This window comes from Triturus cristatus, chromosome 3_1 (assembly GCF_964204655.1).
Source record: "Triturus cristatus chromosome 3_1, aTriCri1.1, whole genome shotgun sequence".
NCBI lineage: Eukaryota > Metazoa > Chordata > Amphibia > Caudata > Salamandridae > Triturus > Triturus cristatus.
Window position 1 is genome coordinate 278893315 of NC_140583.1, and position 27555 is coordinate 278920869.

At 47.1% G+C, this 27555-nt stretch overlaps 1 protein-coding gene across 1 annotated transcript in view; it reads right to left on the reverse strand.

Moving 5' to 3' along the window:
* The window catches only part of CCDC33 (coiled-coil domain containing 33), a 1193032-nt gene that overhangs the window by 1160471 nt on the left and 5006 nt on the right, over positions 1-27555 (reverse strand). The gene's annotated exons all lie outside the window — the stretch shown is intronic.

The window sequence follows — 27555 nt, forward strand, 5'->3', positions numbered from 1 at the left end:
ACAAAGCGCGGACTGCCGCGCTTTGTTTTTAATTAGCCCCCGGGGGGGCCAAATCCCGGGGGCAATATGCATATTTGAATGGGGGCCCAGAGGGGCCCGCCACCCCCGGGGCTTTACTGAGTTATGGGGGGGCTCTCAGCTCCCCCCCCAGCCCCGGGGACCGCCACCCCCGGGGTTTTTATATACATAGGTGGGGGGGCTCAAAGGCCCCCCCAAGCCCCGGGGGCCACCACCCCGGAGGCTTTAAATTAAGTGGGAGGGGGGGCCACGTGGCCCCCATCGTGGAGCCTTGTTGTGGCCCTAGGGACCACCACCCCCCAGGACCGGCTCCTGCAGTGTCCCGGGGTGCCCACGCCCGGGACACTGTAGTTTGCAATGACAGGGCGGGAGCCTCGCGGCTCCCACCCTGTCATAGCAAACTGCTTTACTTCATTGAAGCGAAATCAGGGAAACCTGCTCTCGCTTCAATGAAGCAAAGCAGATTGCTTTTCCACATGGAGAGCAGCATGTTAGCTGCTCCCCATGTGGAAAAGCAATGCCTGCTCCCGCAGGAGGCAGGGAGCCGACTGGGACCGTGGGGGGATTAGGGACCCCCCACAGCCACCAACCTGGTGGCCAACCCCTGGGGTTGGGGTCCCTGGGGTTATTAGTGGCCCAGGAGGGGGGCCACATGGCCCCCCTCCCCAAAATAAAAAAAACATGAAAAAGAGGCAGGCCAGCCCCGGGGGATGGGGTCCCCGTGGTCCTAAATGGCCTGAGGAGGGGGGCTACGCAGCCCCCCTCCATAAAAATGTAAAAAATAATTGGCCCAGAATTGGCCACGGGAGGGGGGCCACGCGGCCCTCTTCCCATAAATAATTTTTAATTTAAATAGGAGGTCAAGCCCTGGGGTATGGGGTCCCCAGGGCCCCAAAAAGTAAATGTTAGGGGGTCACACAGCCCTCATTACAAAAAAATTCACGCAATCGTCCCTAGGCCCCGCCCCCTCACAAAAACACTCTGCAAACGCGCCCTGTGGCGCGTTTTAAATTGGGGAAATCATTCCCTTGAATACTGGAGGTCCCTGGGGGCCAACTAGCCCACCAGGAACCTCCAGTATGTGCCAGGGGGCTGCGTTGCAGAGAGGTGTTCTGAAGCCACGCCCCTTTTTACACCTCTCTGCAACGCAGCTCTGTGGCGCTTAATGGAGGTAGCCACGGGGCACGTTTGCACAGTGGTGAAGGGAGGGGGTGGGGCCAGAGGTGATATGTGTGCAAATACGCCCAGTGGCGCATTTTAAGTTGAGGAATTAATTCCTCTTCAATCCTGAGGGTCCCTGGGGGCCAACTAGCCCATCAGGTACCTCCAGTAAGCACCACAGAGCTGCATTGCAGAGTGTTGTAAAAAGGGACGTGGCCTCTGAACACCTCTCTGCAACGCAGCTTCCTGGCGCATACTGGAGGTACCTGGTGGGCTAGTTGGTCCCCAGGGACCCTCAGTATTAAAGAGGAATTAATTCTCCAACTTAAAATGCACCACAGGGCGTGTTTGCACACATGTCACCTCAGGCCCTGCCCCTTCCTTCATCATTGTGCAAATGCGCCCCCTGGCGAGTGTTCAGAGACCACGCCCCTTTTTACACCTCTCTGCAACGCAGCTCTGTGGCGCTTACTGGAGGTACCTAGTGGGCTAGTTTGACCCTAGGGACCCTTAGGATTCAAGGAGACTTAATTTCCCACCTTAGAACGGACACAGGGCGTGTTTACACAGTGGTGAAGGGAGGGAACAGGGCCTGAGGTGACATGTGCAAACACGCCTTGTGGCGTGTTTTAAGTTGGGGAATCAATTCCCGTTCATTCCTGAGGGCCAACTAGCCCACCAGGTGCTTCCAGTAAGCGCCACTGCGCCGCATTGCAGAGAGATGGTCCAGGCCGTGCCACTTTATACACCTCTCTGTAACACAGCTCTGTGGCGCTAACTGGAGATACCTGGTGAGCCGGTGAGCTGGTTGGACCCAAGGGACACTCAGGATTCAAGGGGACTTTATCCCCCAAATTAAAACGGCCACAGGGCATGTCTGCACACGTCAGCTCAGCCCCCCTCCCTTCACCAGTGTGCAAACGTGCCCTGTGGCGCGTTTTAAGAGGTAGTTTTAATCCCCCTGCCCTATTATGTACTAGGGGCTTACAGAGGAGATCATTCTAATCACAAGGGTACCCCAACGCATAGTGTTCCTTAGTGTATGGAGGTGTTTTAACTGTATTCTAAGTGTCTTTTAGCATAGCACTGGCTCTAGGACTGGTTAGTCAGAGTCAGTTATGAACAGTACCCATATGAAAACGATATCTTCATTCTTCCTGCACTTTTCTTCGTCTTTGTGGAATTCTTTTGCTTCTTTTTTTATTTCTTTTTCTTCTTTCTGTGTGTTTTTTCTTTTTTTCTTCTCATTTCCTATCTCTGTAGGCGTAGTTAGAAACTAGCATTTAAAACACCTTAGAAATTACCTGAAAAAAACATAGGTTTCAAGCACGTTATAGTTACAAATTAGCATTTAAAAAAACCATTGCAATTCACTGAAAAAAAAATAGGTTTCAGGCACGTTATAGTTAGGAATTAGCATTTAAAAAACCTTAGAAATTCACTGAAAAAACCATAGGTTTCAGGGGTGTCATCAGTGATGTCATTTGAGATGTTATCAGTGATGTCATCAGTGATGTCACTGACCATGTCATGAATTATGTAATATGTGACATCATCAGCAGTGGATTGCGGGCGCGCGAGTTATAGTTAGCAGAACTAACTATAACAGAGGAATTTCAATGGTTTTGTACGAGTAAAATGTCCAGCTAACTATAACACCCCTGAAACCTATGGTTTTTTCAGTGAATTTCTAAGGTTTTTTAAATGCTAATTCCTAACTATAACGTGCCTGAAACCTATGGTTTTTTCAGTGAATATATATATATATATATATATATATATATATACATCCTGGGACCTGTAGTTCTCACGAATTTCAGGTTGGTGAGCAAGAACTAGATAAGGGGGCGGAGCGGGTCTTCACCAATGGGGAAGCTGCTGGACATTCATAATCAAGGTGTCTCAAAGCCTCCAGACATATAGGCATCTGAAGAAGGCCGGCAAAGGCCGAGAGGCATTATGCCACATATTTCCATTAAAGGTGTTTCCGAACAGTCCCCTGTGAGGCCTCTGCTCTTTCTTTTGGAGGAGGTGTTTGGGATATATATATATATATACATATATATATATATATATATTACCTACTGGCGGTCGCCAGTAGGTAGTTACAGTTAGGACCTATTTTCCATAGGAAATCCGCAACATTCTATTTGGAATAACTTTGGCGCCCGTTGACGAATGTTCGTGAAATTTTCAAAACTTTTGGCCAGCTCCGGTCCACTTCTATCCTGAAAGTCTCAGGATGATTCATGTAGCGGGGGCTGAGAAAAAAGGGGGGTCACAAAACGTGTTTTCCCATGCAATTTCCCATGGGACATTTAGCCGCAGCTACAGCCCGAACTGCTGAACGGAATTACACTAAATTTGGCAGAAAGGTAGACCTTGGTTCAGAGTCGTGCCTTTTGCTTAAATGGTGTAAATCCGTTCAGTTGTTCCGGAGAAAATCAAAATCACATATATATCTGGGCGGAGCCTAACCACACATCTCATTGTGAGATCTGATTGGATGTCAGTACTTCATCCAAGAAGTGTTGGCAGCCATCTTGGGACCAATATACATGATAGCACCTAATGAAAAAGCATTGCAGTTAATAGAAGGTTTTAAGACTTTAGTTACATTATAAATCATTTGTTGATGGTACCATACTCATTTTAGGAATTGTGGTGTGTTCTAAGGTGATTTTACCATGTGAAAAAGCCTTCTGCTGTGATATCATGAATTATGTTTGAGAGAAAACTATTTTCTCATGCTTTTCCCACAGAGGTTCGGAAGGTGATCTATAAGCTAAACTGAGAGCATATTTTCTGTAAATTCACATTATCTTTCTCAGTCATGTAAGAATGAAGTCTGACATTCTCAGTAAAACATGTACATCCAACAAGGGCAGAGACTTTCAGTTGATTCCTTTGTGTTCTACTGCAGCTTCCCAGAGTGTTCTAAAGAACAACTAGAGCGCTAACAGTCCTACTTATGACAAACATATTGCACACCTGAAGCTATCTTGATTGGAATAAAGTGGTAACTCTTAAAACATTTAATTTAAAAAGGAACAAAATGAGGGGGTTCATTTTGCTATAGAAAGTATGATTAGTGCTGCAGAAAGAAAATTTAGGGCACATTTTGAGTGACTTCTCAAATCCTCTTCTGTTTCATTAAAAAATTCTGACATGCAGACTGAAACATGCACTTTCAATACCAGCAGCAGACTTCCCCGGTGAGCAGTAGCTTTACTACAGTGATCTAATGAGCAACTAGAGTGCTAACATTCTGAATTTATGGCAAATGTGTGACACATCTGAATGCCTTCTTGATGGAATCAAAGTAAAAAACTGAAAGTATTTCCCACTGAGGAGACTGTAGTAAATGAGGAAATTAGGAAACTTCATCACAAATAAGTCTCCCAAAATGGCCACTAGAGACAAAAGAGCCCAAATGTAGCACAAATATCACCCCGATGTAGCCCAAGTATAGCCCAATGACAGAATGTCCCAGAGTGCTCTAACGAAAAACTAGAGCGCTAACAGTCTTACTTATGACAAAAGTATGGCACACCTGAAGCCATCTCGATTGAAATAAAGTGGTAACACTTAAAACATTTAATTTGCAAAGGAACAAAATGAGGGGGTTCATTTTGCCATAGAAAGTATGATTAGTGCTGCAGAAAGAAAAATTAGGGCACATTTTGAGTGACTTCTCAAATCCTCTTCTATTTCATTAAAAAATTCTGACATGCAGACTGAAACATGCACTTTTAATACCAGCAGCAGACTTCAGTGTTGAGCAGTAGCTTTACTACAGTGATCTAATGAGCAACTAGAGTGCTAACATTCAGAATTTATGGCAAATGTGTGACACATCTGAATGCCTTCTTGATGGAACCAAAGTAAAAAACTGAAAGTATTTCCTACTGAGGAGACTGCAGTAAATGAGGAAATTAGGAAACTTCATAACAAATAAGTCTCCCAAGATGCCACCAGAGACAAAAGAGCCTAAGTGTAGTCCAAATCTCACCCAGATGTAGCCCAAGTATAGCCCAATGACAGAATGTCCCAGAGTGTTCTTAAGAACAACTAGAGCGCTTACTGTCTTACTTATGACAAAAGTATGGCACACCCGAAGCCATCTTGATTGGAATAAACTGGTAACACTTAAAACATTTAATTTAATAAGGAACACAATGAGGGGGTTCATTTTGTCATAGAAATTATGATTAGTACTGAAGAAAGAAAAATTAGGGCACATTTTGAGTGACTTCCCAAATCGTCTTCTATTTCATTAGAAAATTCTGACATGCAGACTGAAACATGCACTTTTAATACCAGCAGCAGACTTTCGTGGTGGGCAGTAGCTTTACTACAGTGATCTAATGAGCAACTAGAGTGCTAACATTCAGAATTTATGGCAAATGTGTGACATATCTGAATACCTTCTTGATGGAATCAAAGTAAAAAACTGAAAGCATTTCCTACTGAGGAGACTGCAGTAAATGAGGAAATTAGGAAACTTCATAACAAATAAATCTCACAAGATGGCCACCAGAAACAAAAGCAGAACAAATATCACTCAGATGTAGCCCACATGTACCCAATGACAGAAGTGTGCAAAACACTTATATTTTGTGTTTTTGCAGTTTTATATAGTGCAGACTTGTCAGGTATTGGAGTGCTTTACATGAGCATTGGTTACATCACACACGATCAAATTCATTTTGGTTGTAGACATGGGGAGATTAAGTGATTTGACCAGAATCACAGAATGTTGAGCTGAAGCAGAAACTCCAACCTGGTTCCCCAGTTGCAAAGTCTGCAGCTCTGGAAGTAACACCACATCCTCTCCCCTAAGTGCAACATTTAATCAAGTGGTCAACTGGATAAAAAAACATAAAGATAACAAATAATTTAAAAGTGCTTTGTCGCTATTTGAAAATTCAGAAAATATGTCCTCATTTTAGTTTTTTAGATCACTAACCATAATTTTGATGCAAATAAGACCCTCTCATATATGTAATTTCTAAAGGAAATGCTCTAGGTATTACAGTTTTGATTACATCAAGATGACGTCAGGCGTTCCACACTTTTTTAATAAATATAGAATGTTAGTAATCTAGTTGTTCATTAGGATACTGTTGAGAGGCAGAGGCCAGGGGCACGGACTCTGAAAATTGAAGGCAGGTAGGAGGGTGCAGAGGCAACAATTTGACCACACTGGGCAGACAGGAAGGGCAGTGGCAGCACACCAGACTATGGAGGGCAGTGGAAAGGGGGGCAGGGGCAACAAACCAACAATACAGGACTGGCAAGAGAGGCTGTGGCAATATAATAGACCATTGTGGGCAGAAGGAAGAGGCAGTGGTAGTACAACCATACATGCCAACAGACCCGATTCAGCCAGGAAATGTCCAATGTTTTTAAGCTCAAATGGGCTTTATTTGATCTGTCTCCTGTCTACAATCTCCTCTTTTTCAATGTAACTCAAAGGGGAAAATCAATACCCCAGTTTATTTTCAAAATCTCCCTCTTACCAAGTTCAAAATGTTCGCAAGTATGGTACATTGGATCATGGAAGGCAGGAGGAATTGGCGTAGGGACATGGACTCGGATAACAGAGGACAGGAGGGACATGGAGAGGTGCACCAAACTGACCCTCATCAGGGTTTGCAGCAGCACAATACACCACACAGGGCATGCGGGACGGGAGTGCAGCACAATAATCCATAGAAAGCAATAGGGAGGGGACAGGACCATGCACATGGACAACAGAGAACAGAGGGAAAAGAGGCAATGGTAGCTAGCTGACCATAATGGACAGACAGGAGAGAAAGCTGCAGCATAACAGACCATAAAGGGCAGGAGGGACGGATCAGGGGCATTACAATGGAACAGACAAGCCAGGAGGGAGGGAATAGGGGTCTGCACATGGAAACAGAGGGCTGGGGGCAAGGGGGCAGGGCAGGAGCAGCAAGATGTCCATGGAGGTCAGGCAGGATGGGCACTAGAAACAAGACACACCATGGAGAGCAACAGTGACACTATGATGGCATACACACAGACCATGGAGGGAAGGTGGAAGGGGGTCAGGGGCAGCTAGCTGACCACACAGGGAAGGTGGGAGAGGCCGTGGCAGCACAGAAGACCATGCATGGCAAGCGGGAGGGTTAGTCACAGCACAATGGCTATGATGGGCAAGAAGGAGGGTGCAGGGGCATGCACAAAGGACCATGGAGGATAGAAGGGAGGGTCAGGACCTGGGCACAGACAAGAGAGTTCAGGGGAAGGGGCCTCACAACAGACCGCGCGGGCCGGGCAGGAGGAGCAGTTGCAGCACAAAAGACCAGGGAGGGCAGAAGGGTGTGGCAGTAAAATGGACCATGGAGGACAGGAGGAAGGGGATAGTGGCATGGCATGTGGACAGGCAGGGTGGGGGTGGCAGGGACAGGTTACAGTCATCTGACAATGCTAGGCAGGTGGGAGGGGAGTGGCAGCTCAACAGAACACTCAGAGTAGATAGGAGTGGCAGGTCCATGGAACATGGTGGTCAAAAAGGATGGAGCAGGGGCATGCACAAAGACATCGGAGGGCAGGGGGAAGGAGAATAGGGGCAGCAAGCTAAGCACAGAGGCTAAGCAGGAGGTCAATGATGGGGCATAGAATTGGGCACTGGAGGGCAGGAGGAGTGGACTGGTACATCATGCTAAATGGAGGGCAGTGGCAGCACATCAGACCATGCATGGCAGGAGGGAGTAGGCTAGTCCATGGATTCAGACAACAGAGGATAGGGAGGAGGTGGATGAGGCAGCAAGCTAAATGTTCAGAGAAGGTGGGTATTAGGAACTTTATTGTTTTTAAAATGTGTGTCTGTGCGAACTACTTAAAATATGAACAAGTATGCAGCATAATCTCACTTTTATTCAGGAAGAAGAGGACGTTTGTGACTGTGACTCCGGGCTCACTTGGCAGAAACACCCCCTGACCCTCTACACCCCCCATCGCAAAATGTAATGCCTGTGAAAAGAGTAGGTGAACACAGTGTTATATAGAACATAGTCCTGAGAGCACGATTGAAAATGAAAACTAAATATAGTGTATGGTATAACCTATGCACCAAAAAGTGTGATATAAGATGAACCGGGCGTGAAATATAATATGCAATACATTGTGTGCAATGACAGATTCATTGGAAGAGCGCGAGATAGCACAGGCACTAGCGCGCGCTATGCGATATGCGCCTTGGAGTGTAATATGCACAGGGCAGTGTTGTGTAACCTAAGTAGTCTCTAAAGTTGTAATATAAAATATGTGCTGGGGAGTGTAACGTTGCATATGCACTGTGACAGAGATATGGATCCCAGATTGTAATATGTATGGTATAGCGCTGTGCGTTATAACATGTGCATCAAGGAAGGCATGTTAGATGGGGCAATATAACCCGTGCGAAGGCAAGTGTGGCATGACATATTCACGGGGTGGTGTTACAGTGCACATGGGCTGGAGAGTGTCATAGAATACGCACTAGCTGGTGGAATACAACACAGAGGTGTGTGGCACTCGGCGGGCACTGGTGGGTGTAACACAGCATTGGCTCAGCCAGGAGCGCGCTGTGACTCTCAAGTGAGGTTCGTCTCCTTTCCAGAGAGTAAAATAAAAAGTATTACACATCCGGCGGTGGATGTGTATTTTATTAACCGTGAGGGGGGTTTCTTGCATAGTTTTGGTCGAATTTTTGTCGAATCCCCTTTGAATGGCTTGGTGTGCATGTGTATTATATGTGCCCGTCAATAGCTACCCATGTTTATATAAATAAACGACAAGGGTGTCTACTTGGAGAGTACCCACCGGCGGGGGTGCCGGGATTAGACACGGTAGGGCGTCAGACACATCAGAGCTTCACTAGCGGTGTAAATACATTCCACGTGGATTCATTGTATGCATAGTCGCCTTTTAATGAATATCACGCAAATCGTCATGGTGATAGGTACATATGGTTTGTTCAGCATGTCCTAGGTGCTTCTATAAAAAGATCTTTTTTTAAAATAAAAAATAAAAAGGCCATGCCCCGGGGGTTGGGGTCCCCGGGGCCGATTAAGGCCTTGGGAGGGGTGCCATGCGGCCCCCAACCAAATTTTTTTTTCAAAAAAAATAATTAGGGGGCAGGCCCTGGGGGATGGGGACCCCAGGGCCAATAAATTAGAAAAAGAAGTGGGGCCACACAGCCCTCCTTCTTAAAAAAATAAAATGAATAAAAGACCGGCATCGTGCTGGAGGCCATTCCCCCTCCTTGCAGCACTCTGCAAACGCGCCCCCTGGCCAGTTGTAAGTTGGGGAATTAATTCCCCTTCGATACTGAGGGCCCCTGAGGGCCAACTAGCCCAACAGGTATCACCAGTATGCGCCAGGGAGCTGTGTTGCAGACAGGTGTTCTGAGGCCACGCCCCTTTTTACACCTCTCTGCAACGCAGCTCTGTGGCACTTACTGGAGGTACCTAGTGGGCTAGTTTGACCCTAGGGACCCTTAGGATTCAAGGGGACGTAATATCTCAACTTAGAATGGCCACAGGGCACGTTTACATAGTGGTGAAGGTAGGGGACGGGGCCAGAGGTGACGTGTGCAAACACGCCCTGTGGCGCATTTTAAGTTGGGGAAATAATTCCCTTTCAATCCTGAGGGACCCTGGGGGCCAACTAGCCCACCAGGTGCATCCAGTAAGCGCCACTGCTCTGCGTTGCAGAGAGGTGGTGCAGGCCGTGCCCCTTTTTACACCTCTCGGCAATGGCGCTTACTGGACGTACCTAGTGGGCTATTTTTCCCCTAGGGACCATCAGGATTCAAGGGGACTTAATCTCCCAACTTAAAACGGTCACAGGGTGTGTTTACACAGTGGGGAAGGGAGGAGACGGGGCCTGAGGTGACATGTGCAAACACGCCCTATGGCACGTTTTAAGTTGGGGAAATATTTCCCCTTCAATCCTGAGGGCCCCTAGGGGCTAACTAGCCCACCAGATGCGTCCAGTAAGCGCCACTGAGCTGCGTTGCAGAGAGGTGGTCCAGGCCGTGCCACTTTTTACACCTCTCTGCAACGCAACTCTGTGGCGCTTACTGGAGGTACCTAGTGGGCTAGTTGGACCCTAGGGACCCTCAGGATTCAAATGAACTTAATCTCCCAACTAAAAACGGCCACAGGGCGTGTTTACACAGTGGTGAAGGGAGGGGACGGGGCCTGAGTTAACGTTTGCAAACACGCTCTGTGGCGCGTTTTAAGTTGGGGAAATAATTCACCTTCAATCCTGAGGGACCCTGGGGGCCAACTAGCCCACCAGGTGCTTCTAGTAAGTGCCACTGCACTGCGTTGCAGAGAGGTGGTCTAGGCCGTGCCCCTTTTTACATCTCTCTGCAACGCAGCTCTGTGGCACTTACTGGAGGTACCTAGTGGTCTAGTTGGACCCTAGGGACCCTTAGGATTCAAGGGGACTTAATCTCCAAAATTAAAATGGCCACAGGGTGTGTTTACACAGTGGGGAAGGGAGAGGACGGGGCCTGAGTTAACGTTTGCAAACACGCTCTGTGGCGCGTTTTAAGTTGGGGAAATAATTCACCTTCAATCCTGAGGGACCCAAGGGGCCAACTAGCCCACCAGGTGCTTCTAGTAAGTGCCACTGCACTGCGTTGCAGAGAGGTGGTCTAGGCCGTGCCCCTTTTTACATCTCTCTGCAACGCAGCTCTGTGGCACTTACTGGAGGTACCTAGTGGTCTAGTTGGACCCTAGGGACCCTTAGGATTCAAGGGGACTTAATCTCCAAAATTAAAATGGCCACAGAGTGTGTTTACACAGTGGGGAAGGGAGGGGACGGGGCCTGAGGTGACGTGTGCAAACACGCCCTGTGGTAGGTTTTAAGAGGTAGTTTTAATCCCCTGCCCTATTATGTACTAGGGGCTTACAGAGGAGGTCATGCTAATCACAGGGGGACCACAACGCATAGTGTCCCCTAGTGTATGTAGGTGTTGTCACTGTTTTCTGAGTGTCTTTTAACATAGCACTGGCTCTAGGACTGGTTATTCACACTCAGTTACCACCAGTATCCGTCTGAAAAAGTTGAGGGTACAGGATGATTTTGCAACAAGGCTTCTTTCTGCTGTTCTGTTTGTTCTTTCTGCACGTTATCCTTCACCCTGCACTTTTCTTCGTCTTTGAGGACTTCTGTTGCTTCTTTCTGCATTTCCTTTTTTTCTTTCTCTGCGTTTTTTCTTCTTTCTTCACATGTCCTATCTCTGTAGGCATAGTTATAAATTAGCATTTAAAAAACCTTTGAAATTCACTGAAAAAAACATAGGTGTAGGAGAGTAGGGTCTGCTATCCTATGGTCACCCCAAATTTTTGCTTTTTGCTTCACTGGTTTTTGACATATTGAGGCTGTGGGCCTGCCAATCAGACCCCCAGCCTGCTGTTCTCTCTACTAAATTAAAACTATGCACCCTAGGTGCATAACCAATTGGAAGTGGATCACCCTGTCAGCCCCTGTACCAGTGTACACTAGGTACCCAGGGCATTGGTGTACCCAAGGCCTGCCAGGGGCTGCAGCATGTATTATGCCACCCCAGGCTTGGCCTAACAATCTGACACAACTGGCTGATCACTCAGCTGGGGTAAGTTGGTGTAATCACCTCTTACTTAGGTGTAGTATACCTATACCTAAACTTAAATGGGACACCTGGTAACCTATAAGTCACTCCTATGGCAGGCCTTAACAATCCTGAAGGCAGAGTGCTTGGTTCCATGTGAGATGGTGCTCTGGCATGAGCTGAGCCTGTCTGCAGTGGTCGGAACAACTTCCTTCTACTGTTTCCAGATGTCGTCATACCATATACTCTTAAGTGCATTATGAACCTCGCGGTTAAATGCTATCTTTGGTTTGGCTTTATCAAAACATGTCGAGTAAGGTGTCATACGAATTGGAATACTAACCCCTCGCCAATTCTGGCGACGGGGTTAGCATTCCACCCTTCTAGAGGGACACGACATGTACAGTGCCTGAAACCCGGGTAAAATCAGACATAGCCTCAGCTCCACAAAATGGATGCTGCCACCACAGACACAAGTCTGCCCTCCTGCTGCTGGGAGTCCTTCCAGCTTGGGAGGTGTGGACAAAGGGTTTCCTGCCAGGGGAGGTGCATGCACCACCCCAGACAGGATTTTGTGTATTGGTCAGGTAGGGCTTGAAAGAAACCAGACATGCCTGTGGCTCACAAGGAGCCTCGGTGCATATGCCAGTTCAAACCGGTCCTGGGGCACACCAGTCCCGGGCCTGGGGCGAGCTGGACAAAGGATTGGGGGTGTAACCACCCCCCTTCCTGGTCCCACCCATAGGGAGGGACCTAGCAGGTAGTCCGGCCCCTAGAATCCGAATAAAGGTAGGAGCTGTGTCCTAAGACTTCAGACATCCTGGAATCAACTTGAAACTAAGAAGAAGACGGGAACTTCGACATTCTGCTGCACAGAAGACTGAAGAAAATCTCCCCTGTGGTCAGGGAGTGACCACCTTGCTAACGCAAGCACCATCCAGCGAATCACCGTCTGCTTTGCCGCCGCCTCCCGCCGGAGCCCGAGCCCAGAGACTGACAAGACCTGGACCTCCAGACCTCTCACCGCCCGATCCACAGTCCCTGCAAAGAGGAGACCCGTGGAGGCACCGAGACACGTGGAGCCAGCCATCTTGAAACGACTACGACAAGCTGACCAGTGCAACAACCGAGGCTCCCTCCAAGTTGTGCTTTGGGTCCTGAGAAGCCCAACCCTCGAGCAGCATCTGCACCAAAGGTGAGCCCTCCAGCATCTCCACGATCTGCGTGGGGCCCTTCTGCATTTTGCCACTCGACGCGCCTAACCGGTTGCTGGCCCGCTGGCTAGTGGCCATCTTGGCGACGAAATCTACGACAAACACCGCTGGTCTGGTTGCTCCAGACTGGCCCTTGCTCCCCTCCAAAGGAGCAATCCCTCTGACCTTGCTGGTCAGAACCAACAGCTGATTTCTGAATCCTCCTACAATTGCTTTTGCCAAGGCTTGTTTGCTTCGATCAAGTCGCCGACACCGCCGACAGCGAGAGCCTGCGTGGGACAGCTCGTGAGCCGACTCCTGGACGTCGTCGACCTTCAGGGACCACGTGGCTGCAGAGTCAAGCTACACCTCATCACCTGTTTGCACCCGACATCGCCTGGTACCCACCTGGTGCCACGCTGGTCACTGGCTAGTGACTGTGAACACTGTCCCCTCTGCTTACAGGTCTTCAACATCTCCGATCCACTCTTGGATCCACTGCATCTCTTCCCGACCGACCGCCTGCAGCATCTTTGTCCCAGGCTCAACGGAACAGATAGAAGAAACCCGACGCACTTTGAGGCCTATGCACCCGCTTCCTGTGGGTGAGGTAAAGCTGGTACTCCGGTGCCCATGTGTAGTAATACATCTCTAGTGCCTGTGTTCCAAATCTTAAGTTCCTAGGTCATCCGGAAGATTCCTTTTGCAGTAACTTTGTACTTTTTACGCACCCATTGAAACCTATGGGAGCCCGCGTGTGACTATTTGCTCTGCACACGCCACCCGTGGACCTCCTGGTCACTAACTGACGTTAGCTCCTTGTAGGCCCAGCGATTCTAGAGGCCCTAGGCCTTTTCCCTTTTCTGTTCGTGGTACTTATACCACTATTTTAGTATATGGTTTGAGTGGCCACCAGGGCCTATCCATATAAAGTGCAACTTCTGTGTATTCTACTGTAATCTTGTTTGACGATTTGTGCTCCTGTGCTCATAAAGAGACTAGGGGTTACTTTGAGAAATAAATACATATATATTTTGAATATATATCTGTGTGGTGTCCTTTCATTGGTATAAAAGGGGGTTACTATTGGTAAAACAGCTTGCTTAACACGCATCACGAGTTTAGCCTCAAAGACTGCTTAGCCTACGCTACCACTAGGGCAGCTAGTCCAAAAAGGTTGACTTACAACCACACCATAAGGGTTGCTTGGCATGGTACAAGGTGGTCACTAGAACTAGTGAACAGCATATACCAGGCCAACTTCTCACATTGGTGAGCAGCGGTTGGATTTGAGCTTGCTGTGTTTTACCATTGTAATCTCTTGGTTACCAATTGAAAGATCACATAGGTACCTGTAGGTACATATAAAACAAGATTAGATATACTTAAGTTCTACTGAACTTAGTTGTTGTAGAGCAAAGGGAGTAGCACACCCTGACTACAACTACTAGATAGGTTTAGTAGGTAAACCCAAGTGTAGGTAGGTTGCAACACATCCACCCACACTTAAGAGCAATGGCCGGGGCAGAGGGGTCCACTGTACCCATCTCTGTTGAGAGTGACCCCCAGAGGGCACCATCCAGCTTTGCTACCCTTAATCAGAATGAGCTCAGGCATTTGGCAACTCTTAGAGGCCTTAAACAGCCCAAGAACCCAAACTCTGCTAAGCTCAGAGAGCTCTTACAGAATGATGAGAATCAGAGAGCACTCAAGAAAGCTTCCCAGTTAGCCCCCTTAGGGACAGGAACAGGAGGCCCCCCTTCTAAAGATGCCACTGAAGTACCCCTTCCCAATAGTCACCCCTTAGATGGGATGCCTACCACAGAGGATGAGAGTGAAAAGGATACTGACAGTAGTGAGGATGAAGGGAGAACTAGCCCAGTGCCAAGTATTATACTTGGCCCAGCTAAACCAAGGCTATTGGGGACTGACAGTGGGTTCAACCCACTGGATCTCCCCAGTGGACTTAACACAGGGCTTGGAAGGCAAAGGAATCGCTCAGGTGACTCCAATGCTTCCCATGGCTCTAGAGGCTCTCAAGGTCACTCCAGGAGAAGGATGACCACCCCTCAGAGGAGGGAACATGAGGCCAAGATGCAAGAGGCCCAGCTGAGGATCAGGAAGCAGGAGCTAGAAGTAGCCCTGATGGAAGAGAAACTTAGCAAGGCTAGACAGCATAAAGAGAGTGGGTCTATACCCACTGGTGGCAGCATTGTCCCTAAGGACAAAGATAGGGTTTTCGACAATAGAAACCTGTCTAAGGTTGTGCCCCCCTACAAAAGTGGGGATGACATCCACAAGTGGATAACTGCTCTTGAGAGAGCCTGCAAAGTACAGCAGGTTCCTGAAGATCAGTGGGCAGCAATCCTCTGGCTCTCCTTTGAAGGAAGAGGCAGAGACAGACTCCTCACTGTTAGAGAAGAGGATGTCAGAAACTACAGAGTCCTGAAGAGTGTTCTAGTTGATGGGTTAGGCTTAACCACTGAGCAGTACAGGTTAATGTTCAGAGACACCCAAAAGACACAGACTCAGGACTGGTCTGAATACATTGAATGTGCCACTAAGGCTTTGGAGGGTTGGTTGCTGGGAAGTAAGGTATCTGATTTTACAGGATTGTATAATTTGATGATGAGAGAACAGATTTTAAATAACTGTCAAAACCAGCAACTGCATCAACACTTGGTTGACTCTGATCTGACCTCTCCCCAAGAATTGGGAAAGAAGGCAGACAAATGGGTCAGAACCAGGGTTAAGCAAAAGAACCAGAACCAGGGCCAAGGGGGTGATCAGAAGAAAACAGACCAAAAGGGTGGAGATCAGAAACCTAAAGACCAGAAGTCTTCAACAGGGCCCCAAACTACTGCTAAGGAGGGTGGGTCCCAACAGTCCAAGAAGAAGAAAGAAGGTCAGAAGAAACCCTGGTGCAATCATTGTAAAAATACAACTCACTGGACTAGTGATTGCAAAAAGGGTGGAGCCCCCAACACTGTTGCCCCTAAGGCACCTGCTCCCAGTACTACTGTTAGCAGTGTTGGTCCCCAGACAAAGGGTGTAGTGGGAATCACTATGGGAACTGAAGGAGATTCTGACTTAGACAGAACCCTTACACAGGCAGTCTTGATCTGTGATGGGGACATTGATTTGTCCCTGACTGTGAGCCCCAGTAACCTGGGCAAGTACAGACAGACTCCTTTAATTAATGACAAAGTGGCTCAAGCCTACAGGGACACATGTGCCAGTGTCACTATGGTGACACCAGGCTTTGTGGATCCTGGACAGTACATACCAGGTGAGAACTACCTGGTGACCAATGCCAGCAATGCCACTACTTCACATAGTGTGGCAGTTGTTAACTTCTCATGGGGAGGGGTAACTGGCCTCAAAAGGGTTGTGGTTAGTGCAGACCTCCCAGTAGAATGTTTGTTGGGCAATGACCTAGAGAGTTCTCTATGGTCAGAAGTGGAGTACAGGACTCATGCAGAGATGTTAGGTATATCATCACATGTCCTTGCTGTGACCAGGTCACAGGCCAAAAAGTGCCTCACTGAACCTCAGGTCTTGGATCCTGGAACAATGGACCAAGTACCTACCAAGAAGAAGAACAGGAGGGTCAAGGCTGTGCCTTCCCCCCTGCCTCAGAGTGATGATCAGCCTTCCCAGGAAGCTGATCTAGAGGACCCTGAAGGAACTGTCCCTGAAGAGCTTGAACCTGACCAGGTTGAGTTTCTGGGGACAGGGGGACCTTCAAGGGCTGACTTGAGGCAGGCTCAGTTATCCTGTCCCTCTCTTGAACCCCTCAGACAGCTGGCTGCTGCTGAGGCTGCTGGGAATGCTCAAGGTACCCATAAAGTGTATTGGGATGAAGGGCTCCTTTATTCAGAGGCTAGAGACCCCAAGCCTGGTGCAACCAGGAGGTTGGTCATACCTCTGCAATTTAGGGGCTTCCTTCTTACCTTGGCCCATGACATTCCTTTAGCAGGACACTTAGGCCAGAACAAGACTTGGGACAGGCTTGTCCCTCACTTTCACTGGCCCCATATGAATGAAGATACAAAGGAGTTTTGTCGCTCCTGTGTTACCTGCCAAGCCAGTGGCAAATCAGGTGGCACAACAAAGGCCCCCCTGATACCACTACCTGTGGTGGGGGTTCCCTTTGAAAGAGTGGGAATAGACATAGTGGGTCCCATGGATCCTCCCACTGCATCTGGGCACAGATTTATACTGGTGGTAGTGGATCATGCCACCAGGTATCCAGAGGCAATTCCCCTTAGGACCACTACAGCTCCTGTTGTGGCCAGGGCCCTGCTGGGAGTATTCTCCAGAGTGGGGTTTCCTAAGGAGGTAGTATCTGACAGAGGTACCAACTTTATGTCAGGATACTTGACAGCTATGTGGAAGGAATGTGGTGTCAACTACAAGTTCACCACCCCTTATCACCCACAATGCAATGGGCTTGTTGAGAGATTCAACAAGACCCTAAAGGGTATGATCAAAGGATTACCTGAAAAGCTCAGGCGAAGATGGGATATCCTTCTACCCTGCCTTCTGTTTGCTTACAGAGAGGTCCCACAAAAAGGAGTTGGCTACAGCCCCTTTGAATTGTTGTTTGGGCACCCTGTGAGAGGCCCACTGTGTTTGGTGAAGGAAGGATGGGAGTTACCTCTCAAAAAGCCTAAGCTAGACATAGTGGACTATGTACTTGGTCTCCGCTCCAGGATGGCTGAGTATATGGAGAAGGCATCTAAAAACCTTGAGGCAAGCCAGGCCTTACAGAAAGCTTGGCATGACCAAAAGGCTGTCTTGGTTGAGTATCAGCCAGGACAGAAGGTATGGGTGTTGGAGCCAGTGGCCCCAGCAGCACTCCAAGACAAATGGTCTGGACCCCATACAATCCTGGAAAAGAAGGGAGAGGTCACCTACTTGGTGGACCTAGGAACTCCCAGGAGTCCCCACAGGGTACTCCATGTTAACAGGCTTAAAGCATATGTTGACAGGGCAGACATGGGCTTGCTCATGGCTACAGATGAGGGACAGGAGGAAGAGAGTGACCCTCTCCCAGACCTGTTGTCTCAGAACCCTGAAGATGGCTCAGTTGAAGGAGTGACCCTTGGAGGCAACCTCACTGCCCATCAGCAGACTGAATGTAGACAGGTTCTACAATCATTTTCACATATGTTTTCCTTGATACCTAGTCAAACTGACTGGTGTACCCATGTTGTGGACACTGGTGACAGTCTGCCTGTAAAGAACAAACTTTACAGACAACCTGACCACGTCAGGGACTGTATAAAGGCTGAGGTACATAAAATGCTGGAATTAGGTGTCATTGAACCCTCAGAGAGCCCCTGGGCTAGCCCAGTGGTTCTGGTCCCCAAACCTCACACCAAAGATGGCAAGAGAGAGATGAGGTTCTGTGTGGATTACAGAGGACTCAATGCTGTCACCAGGACAGATGCACACCCTATTCCAAGGGCAGATGAGCTCATAGACAAACTAGCTTCTGCAAAGTTTTTGAGCACATTTGACTTAACAGCTGGCTATTGGCAAATCAGATTAGCTGAGGAGTCTAAGGCCAAAACAGCATTCTCAACCCCAGGTGGGCATTATCAGTTTGTGGTGATGCCCTTTGGTCTGAAGAATGCACCTGCCACCTTCCAAAGGCTGGTGAACCAAGTCCTTACTGGGTTGGATGACTTTTGTGCAGCATATCTGGATGACATTGCTGTCTTTAGCTCCACCTGGGAGGATCACCTGATCCACCTGAAGAAGGCTCTTGAGGCCCTGCAGAGGGCAGGCCTCACTATCAAGGCTACTAAGTGCCAGATAGGGCAGAGTAAGGTTGTGTATTTGGGCCACCTTGTAGGTGGGGGCCAAGTTCAACCACTGGAGAGTAAGATACAGTCCATCAAGGATTGGTCCCCTCCAACCACCCAGACTCAAGTTCGAGCTTTCTTGGGCTTGACTGGGTATTACAGGAAGTTTGTTAAGAACTATGGGTCCATTGTGACTCCTCTTAATGATCTGACATCCAAGAAGATGCCCAAAAAGGTTCAGTGGACAGTAAGCTGTCAAAAGGCATTTGATGACCTGAAGGAGGCCATGTGCTCTGCACCTATCCTGAAAAGTCCTGACTACTCCAAAGAGTTTATTGTCCAAACAGATGCTTCTGAGTTGGGTGTGGGAGCTGTGCTGTCACAACTTAATGTAGATGGTCAAGACCAACCCATTGCTTTTATTAGCAGAAGGTTGACCCCCAGAGAGAAGAATTGGTCAGCTATTGAGAGGGAGGCCTTTGCTGTGGTGTGGGCCCTGAAGAAGCTGAGGCCATACTTGTTTGGCACTCACTTCAAGATTCAGACCGACCATAAGCCCCTCTTGTGGCTAAATCAGATGAAGGGTGAAAACCCCAAACTGCTTAGGTGGTCCATTTCCCTACAGGGGATGGACTTTACAGTGGAGCACCGGCCAGGTACTGACCATGGGAATGCAGATGGTCTCTCCAGGTACTTCCACTTAGGACATGAAGACGAGACTGGTCAAGGCTAGTTTAATGTCCCAGCGTTTGGGGGGGGGTTGTGTAGGAGAGTAGGGTCTGCTATCCTATGGTCACCCCAAATTTTTGCTTTTTGCTTCACTGGTTTTTGACATATTGAGGCTGTGGGCCTGCCAATCAGACCCCCAGCCTGCTGTTCTCTCTACTAAATTAAAACTATGCACCCTAGGTGCATAACCAATTGGAAGTGGATCACCCTGTCAGCCCCTGTACCAGTGTACACTAGGTACCCAGGGCATTGGTGTACCCAAGGCCTGCCAGGGGCTGCAGCATGTATTATGCCACCCCAGGCTTGGCCTAACAATCTGACACAACTGGCTGATCACTCAGCTGGGGTAAGTTGGTGTAATCACCTCTTACTTAGGTGTAGTATACCTATACCTAAACTTAAATGGGACACCTGGTAACCTATAAGTCACTCCTATGGCAGGCCTTAACAATCCTGAAGGCAGAGTGCTTGGTTCCATGTGAGATGGTGCTCTGGCATGAGCTGAGCCTGTCTGCAGTGGTCGGAACAACTTCCTTCTACTGTTTCCAGATATCGTCATACCATATACTCTTAAGTGCATTATGAACCTCGCGGTTAAATGCTATCTTTGGTTTGGCTTTATCAAAACATGTCGAGTAAGGTGTCATACGAATTGGAATACTAACCCCTCGCCAATTCTGGCGACGGGGTTAGCATTCCACCCTTCTAGAGGGACACGACATGTACAGTGCCTGAAACCCGGGTAAAATCAGACATAGCCTCAGCTCCACAAAATGGATGCTGCCACCACAGACACAAGTCTGCCCTCCTGCTGCTGGGAGTCCTTCCAGCTTGGGAGGTGTGGACAAAGGGTTTCCTGCCAGGGGAGGTGCATGCACCACCCCAGACAGGATTTTGTGTATTGGTCAGGTAGGGCTTGAAAGAAACCAGACATGCCTGTGGCTCACAAGGAGCCTCGGTGCATATGCCAGTTCAAACCGGTCCTGGGGCACACCAGTCCCGGGCCTGGGGCGAGCTGGACAAAGGATTGGGGGTGTAACCACCCCCCTTCCTGGTCCCACCCATAGGGAGGGACCTAGCAGGTAGTCCGGCCCCTAGAATCCGAATAAAGGTAGGAGCTGTGTCCTAAGACTTCAGACATCCTGGAATCAACTTGAAACTAAGAAGAAGACGGGAACTTCGACATTCTGCTGCACAGAAGACTGAAGAAAATCTCCCCTGTGGTCAGGGAGTGACCACCTTGCTAACGCAAGCACCATCCAGCGAATCACCGTCTGCTTTGCCGCCGCCTCCCGCCGGAGCCCGAGCCCAGAGACTGACAAGACCTGGACCTCCAGACCTCTCACCGCCCGATCCACAGTCCCTGCAAAGAGGAGACCCGTGGAGGCACCGAGACACGTGGAGCCAGCCATCTTGAAACGACTACGACAAGCTGACCAGTGCAACAACCGAGGCTCCCTCCAAGTTGTGCTTTGGGTCCTGAGAAGCCCAACCCTCGAGCAGCATCTGCACCAAAGGTGAGCCCTCCAGCATCTCCACGATCTGCGTGGGGCCCTTCTGCATTTTGCCACTCGACGCGCCTAACCGGTTGCTGGCCCGCTGGCTAGTGGCCATCTTGGCGACGAAATCTACGACAAACACCGCTGGTCTGGTTGCTCCAGACTGGCCCTTGCTCCCCTCCAAAGGAGCAATCCCTCTGACCTTGCTGGTCAGAACCAACAGCTGATTTCTGAATCCTCCTACAATTGCTTTTGCCAAGGCTTGTTTGCTTCGATCAAGTCGCCGACACCGCCGACAGCGAGAGCCTGCGTGGGACAGCTCGTGAGCCGACTCCTGGACGTCGTCGACCTTCAGGGACCACGTGGCTGCAGAGTCAAGCTACACCTCATCACCTGTTTGCACCCGACATCGCCTGGTACCCACCTGGTGCCACGCTGGTCACTGGCTAGTGACTGTGAACACTGTCCCCTCTGCTTACAGGTCTTCAACATCTCCGATCCACTCTTGGATCCACTGCATCTCTTCCCGACCGACCGCCTGCAGCATCTTTGTCCCAGGCTCAACGGAACAGATAGAAGAAACCCGACGCACTTTGAGGCCTATGCACCCGCTTCCTGTGGGTGAGGTAAAGCTGGTACTCCGGTGCCCATGTGTAGTAATACATCTCTAGTGCCTGTGTTCCAAATCTTAAGTTCCTAGGTCATCCGGAAGATTCCTTTTGCAGTAACTTTGTACTTTTTACGCACCCATTGAAACCTATGGGAGCCCGCGTGTGACTATTTGCTCTGCACACGCCACCCGTGGACCTCCTGGTCACTAACTGACGTTAGCTCCTTGTAGGCCCAGCGATTCTAGAGGCCCTAGGCCTTTTCCCTTTTCTGTTCGTGGTACTTATACCACTATTTTAGTATATGGTTTGAGTGGCCACCAGGGCCTATCCATATAAAGTGCAACTTCTGTGTATTCTACTGTAATCTTGTTTGACGATTTGTGCTCCTGTGCTCATAAAGAGACTAGGGGTTACTTTGAGAAATAAATACATATATATTTTGAATATATATCTGTGTGGTGTCCTTTCATTGGTATAAAAGGGGGTTACTATTGGTAAAACAGCTTGCTTAACACGCATCACGAGTTTAGCCTCAAAGACTGCTTAGCCTACGCTACCACTAGGGCAGCTAGTCCAAAAAGGTTGACTTACAACCACACCATAAGGGTTGCTTGGCATGGTACAAGGTGGTCACTAGAACTAGTGAACAGCATATACCAGGCCAACTTCTCACAATAGGTTTCAGGCACGTTATAGTTAGGAATTAGCATTTAAAAAACCTTAGAAATTCACTGAAAAAACCATATGTTTCAGTGGGCGTTATAGTTAGCTGGACTTTTCACTCATACAAAACCATTGAAATTCCATTATAGTTAGTTCAGCTAACTATAACTCGCGCGCCCGCATTGCACTGCTGATGACGTTGATGACAAATTAAAAAATTGTATTCTTCAATTTCTAACAAACCCATGTCTTTCCAATCACTTAACTGACTCTTGGAAGAGGCTTGTACAATTCTCATAGTCTTTTCTGTTACTCATTTCATAACTCTCATAATCTGAGAGTTGACACATTCCCTCATTTATGTACATCTCACGAGACATCACCACCACATTGCCGCCTTTATCAGCTTTTTTATGACTATAGAATTATCATTTCTAAGACTTTCAATGGCAGCTATTTGTTCAACTGAGAGGTTTGTTCCACTTTAGAGATACAAGTCTCGAAAAAAACTGAGATCAGGGGATTTTTCACCCGTCGAAAATGCAAAGCATGTAGGAACAGCAAAAATTGTAAAGAATACACATTTTCTACAACAACTAAACCCTATGAAATCAGAAAACATGTGTCATGCAACACGGAATATGCTATCTATGCTCTGAGCTGCCCTTGTGATAAAACATATATTGGCAGAACATTACACAAGGTAAAGAAACGCGTTTTAGAACATCTTAGAGCTATCAAAAATGGGGACAGACATTATCCAGTCGCAAGACACTTTCAAGAGCAGCATAACCAGAATGAAAATCTTCTGAGTTTTTGTGTCTTAGACACAATCAATGCTAATGTCAGAGGAGGCAATCGAATTCAAGACTGGAGACGCCTTGAATCGAGGCTCATTATACAATACCAAATTGTGGCTCCCGGTGGGCATAATTGCGATGGAGAACTGTCAGTTCATTTAGGCTGATTATCAGTAGATATTGACAATGTATTTTCTGAATTGTAAAAAACCGATGAAGAAGAATGATGTAAATATCAGTGAGATCTGGATGGAATTGAGTCATTCTCCTTTTTTCAGAGATTAATTATTAACCCCTTCAGCGCGGCGCGGATTTCCGCGCTGTGCTGCAGGTTCTGTGCGCGGGCGGAGCCATGACGGAGTGGTTCCGTCATGCGCACAGCGCAACCGACGCGCATGACGGAACCGCTCCGTCATGCACATCAAAGGGGTTAAGTAACTGCTGCTGCAATGTGAAAAGATTAGTTTTATTGTCTATGGTTTTATATGAATTTTAATTATTGACGTGAACATAAGATGTTGACTGATAAATTCATTTTCTTTTCCTCTGTCCACTGGGAAAATAGGATCGGCTTTGAGAAACTTGAGATTTAATTAAGGTATGGTTTTATGGGTGAGAGGAGGTGGACTGGTGAATATTGAATTAGACTATGACAGCTCACAGAATGTGTCTGTGACTGATAAAGTTTTGTAACATTGAAGCCCCTGGTTAATATATCAATGAGGCGTTTTTCTCCAGTTTGTACCCATTCTTCCAACACTGCAGTTTTTTACACCAAAAATACTATGTAAAATGAATTTAGTATTTGTTTGGATTAAAAGAAAGAATTTGTGAATGTTCCAAGTGATTCTAACTTGGAAGTCTGTCGATTATGTTCATTAGTCACATGACATGTTTATTTAAACCTGAGCTAACACTGACAAGTTCACTCGTGGACAAGGGGATTGTCCCCGAAACGTGTAGAGTCTGTCAGAGCCACCTGTGTGAATAAATCACTTTCTGCATAACATTTGGAGTCCACAGTATGCTGTTTGTTTAAAGGGTTCAGTGTTGGATTGATATATATATATATATATATATATATATATATATATATATATATATATATATATATATATATATATATATATATATATATATATATATATATATATATATATCTTTCTTTTTTTTTTTTTACCGAAAAATACAAAGGTTACAGGGACATTATAGTTAGGCTGACATTTCACTTGTACAAAACCAGAGAAATTCAACAGTTATAATTAGCTTAACTAACTATAACTCGAGTCCCTGCAATGTACTGCTTATAACCTCACATGTTACATCACTCATGACATGGTCAGTGACATCACTGATGACATCTCAAGTGACATCATGAAGTGACTGAGTGTTTTTTAAAGGTTTTTGAATGTTAAATATATGTACCAAGGTGTATTGATGAATCAGTGGTTGTATGAGTGCCTGTATGGATGAGTCAGTGGGTGCATGACTGACTGTATAACTCGGTGTGATTGATTGGTTGTCTGAGTACCTGTATGGGTGTATGAATGTCTGTGTTGGTGGGTGGGTGAGGGGGTGTGTGACTGCCTACATGGATGAGTGATGAGGTGAGTCAGTGGCTGTAAGGGTGACTGAGTGTGTTTATGGCTGTGTCGGTGAGTGAATGGATGTGTCAGTGGTATTTTGGGTGAGTAACTGTATATGTGGAATGCAGTATAGGTGAGTTTTAGAGTATATGAGTGACTGTATGTGTGAGTGAGTGATTGTGAGAGTGGCTGTATGGGTGAGTGTGTGCTTGTGTCACTGACAGTATAGGTGAGTGAGTATGTGTTAGTAATTGTATGAATAAGTGAGCAGGTGAATGTATAACTGTATATGTGAGTAAGTAGCTGTGTGATTGACGCTATGGGTGACTGAGTAGGTGTGTGAGTAGATCTATGGGTGACTGACAGAGTGTGAGTGGCTCTATAGGTGTATGAGTCGATATATCAGTGGCTGTATTAGTGAGTGAGTTGGTGTATGAGTGGCTGTATGGGAGACGGAGTGTATGTGTTTGTAGGCCTATCAATCAGTGAGTGGGTGAGTAAGTACTGGTATGGGTGTGTCAATGGTTTTGAGATTGGAAGTGTGGAAGTTGGAGTGGGTGTATGAAAGAATATATTGCGGTGTGAGTGGGTGCATCAGAGATTCTGGCGATGATGTCATCAGTGATATCATTCGAGATGTCATCAGTGATGTCACCAGCGATGTCACTGACCATGTCAGAGTGATGTAATATGTGAGGTCATAAGCAGTGCATTGCAGGGGTGTGAGTTATAGTTAGCTCAGCTAACTATAACTGCTGAATTTCTCTGGTTTTGTACGAGTGAAATGTCAGCCTAACTACAACGTCCCTGTAACCTTCGTTTTTTTCAGTGGATTTCTAAGGTTTTTAAAAATTCTATTTCCTAACTATAACGTTCCAGTAACCGTTGTTTTTTTCAGTGCGACCACCAACACATCCAAAAATATTATGCAAAAGAATGCAATCCTTACATTGCACTACATATATTACTATACACATACTACTTTCAAAGCATGTTTAAACTCATATTTTTGTACTAAGTTTCTTTAAAAACCATCTTTCAGACCTATTTCCCGTTTTCGCAGTTATTCGGGACATCACGATGACGTCTTTAACCGTGATGATCACGCCTTTTCCATAAAGTCTAAAACACATATATCAACACATACTACAGGTTTTTAGACACTAAAGGTTTCTTACAGTATTCTCCAAGTCATGTTTTTAGAGAGTTTCTATAGAACCCCTCTCTAAAACCTATTTTACCATTTCATTGTGACTCTGGAGGCCGCAATGATGTCGGTAATCACGGGCACGTCGTGAAAACGAAAACATTTGCAGACATTTAGTGACCACCAACATATCCAAAAACAATATGTAAAAAAATCCATTCTGAACATTTCCCTACAAATTTTAACACTTACATACTTGTTTCAAAGCATGTTTAAACTCATATTTTTATACTAAGTTTCTTTAAACACCATCTTTCAGACTTATTTTCTATTTTCGCGGTTATTCGGGACGATGCGATGATGTCTTTAACCGCGACGATCGCGCTTTTTTCCATAAAGTGAAAACACATATATGCACACATATTACAGTACTTTACAAACCAGGGGTTTATTACTGTACACTTCAAACTCATGTTTTTCTAGTGCATTTCTAGAACAACCATCTCTAAAACCAATTTTCCGTTTTTGAGGTGAGGCTGGAGATTGTGATGACACGGTTTGGTCGCGAAAGCGGAAAGTGTTGAAAAACGAGGCAGCATTTGTGAGGCCTGCACAAATAACATGACTACATTTGTCCTTCACTGGGAATCAAACACCCAATTGCAGCACCTGACTCTCAGAGGGTAGCGTTGCAGAGCAGTCTGAGGCTTACTCAAGGGAGGTGGTGTGGGCTAGTAATCGTCATTTGCAGGTGCGCAGAAATAACACTCAATAATTGATTGTCCAGTCTGTACTTTGCTTTATAAAAGTAAGAGTACATTTATTACACACACACACTACGCAATACTATGCACCAATTTACAAATATACATAAGCTGTTGGAATTACTACTTTGTGACATTGCATAAGATCTCCACCCCTCCCGCAGGGTGGGTGGGGTCTAGTACCACCACTCCTATGTATGCACATCATCTTGCCCCCAATGCAGTTAGTTGTACATAACCTTGAGTGAGGGCCCTGCGCACTGGCACCTTCCCAGTGGCGACCCACCCCACTACCTCAACAAACATTAAAAAGGGGTACACCTGCCTTGGTGACAAATGACCCTGACTGAGCATCTCCTACTGACCATAAAGTATGCGCCTCTATATCTTAAGGGCTACCAGTCTGGGGTCTACACCTAAGCGCAGCAGCAAGACTACATGTTTACGCACACTTTAGAATGACAGTACTCAGCACATTTGTGGATCTTTAGAATGTATTGCAATTACAGCCCTAAAGGCATCACAGATGAAATCACAGGATTACATATACAGCCAGACACCCTAGCAGGAAAGTCTGGCCACATAACCCCACTTTGCTTATGACATCACCTTACACCAGTTCTTCACATTGAACACGTGAACTGATGTCCCTCTAAAAGAAATATCCATTAGTACATGCATTTCAGTGCAATTGCACCTCTTCGCCTCCAGGGGATGCCCTTCTTTAGACATCCCCAACTCAGCCCTTTATCCCTTGGTGCACTTTTCCACACACCTCCAGCTGTAGAACAAAAGTTCCAGCCCAGGAGATGTTCAAATGCTAGCTGAGCCCTTGAGGGGTTATTCTTTCTAGTCCCCAGGACACCTAGGGTGGGACTTTTCTTCTTTGGGCTGGGGTAGGCTGCGCTGCTCCTACAGCTCCCCCCACCCCTCCTTCAACAAATGAGGGTGACCCC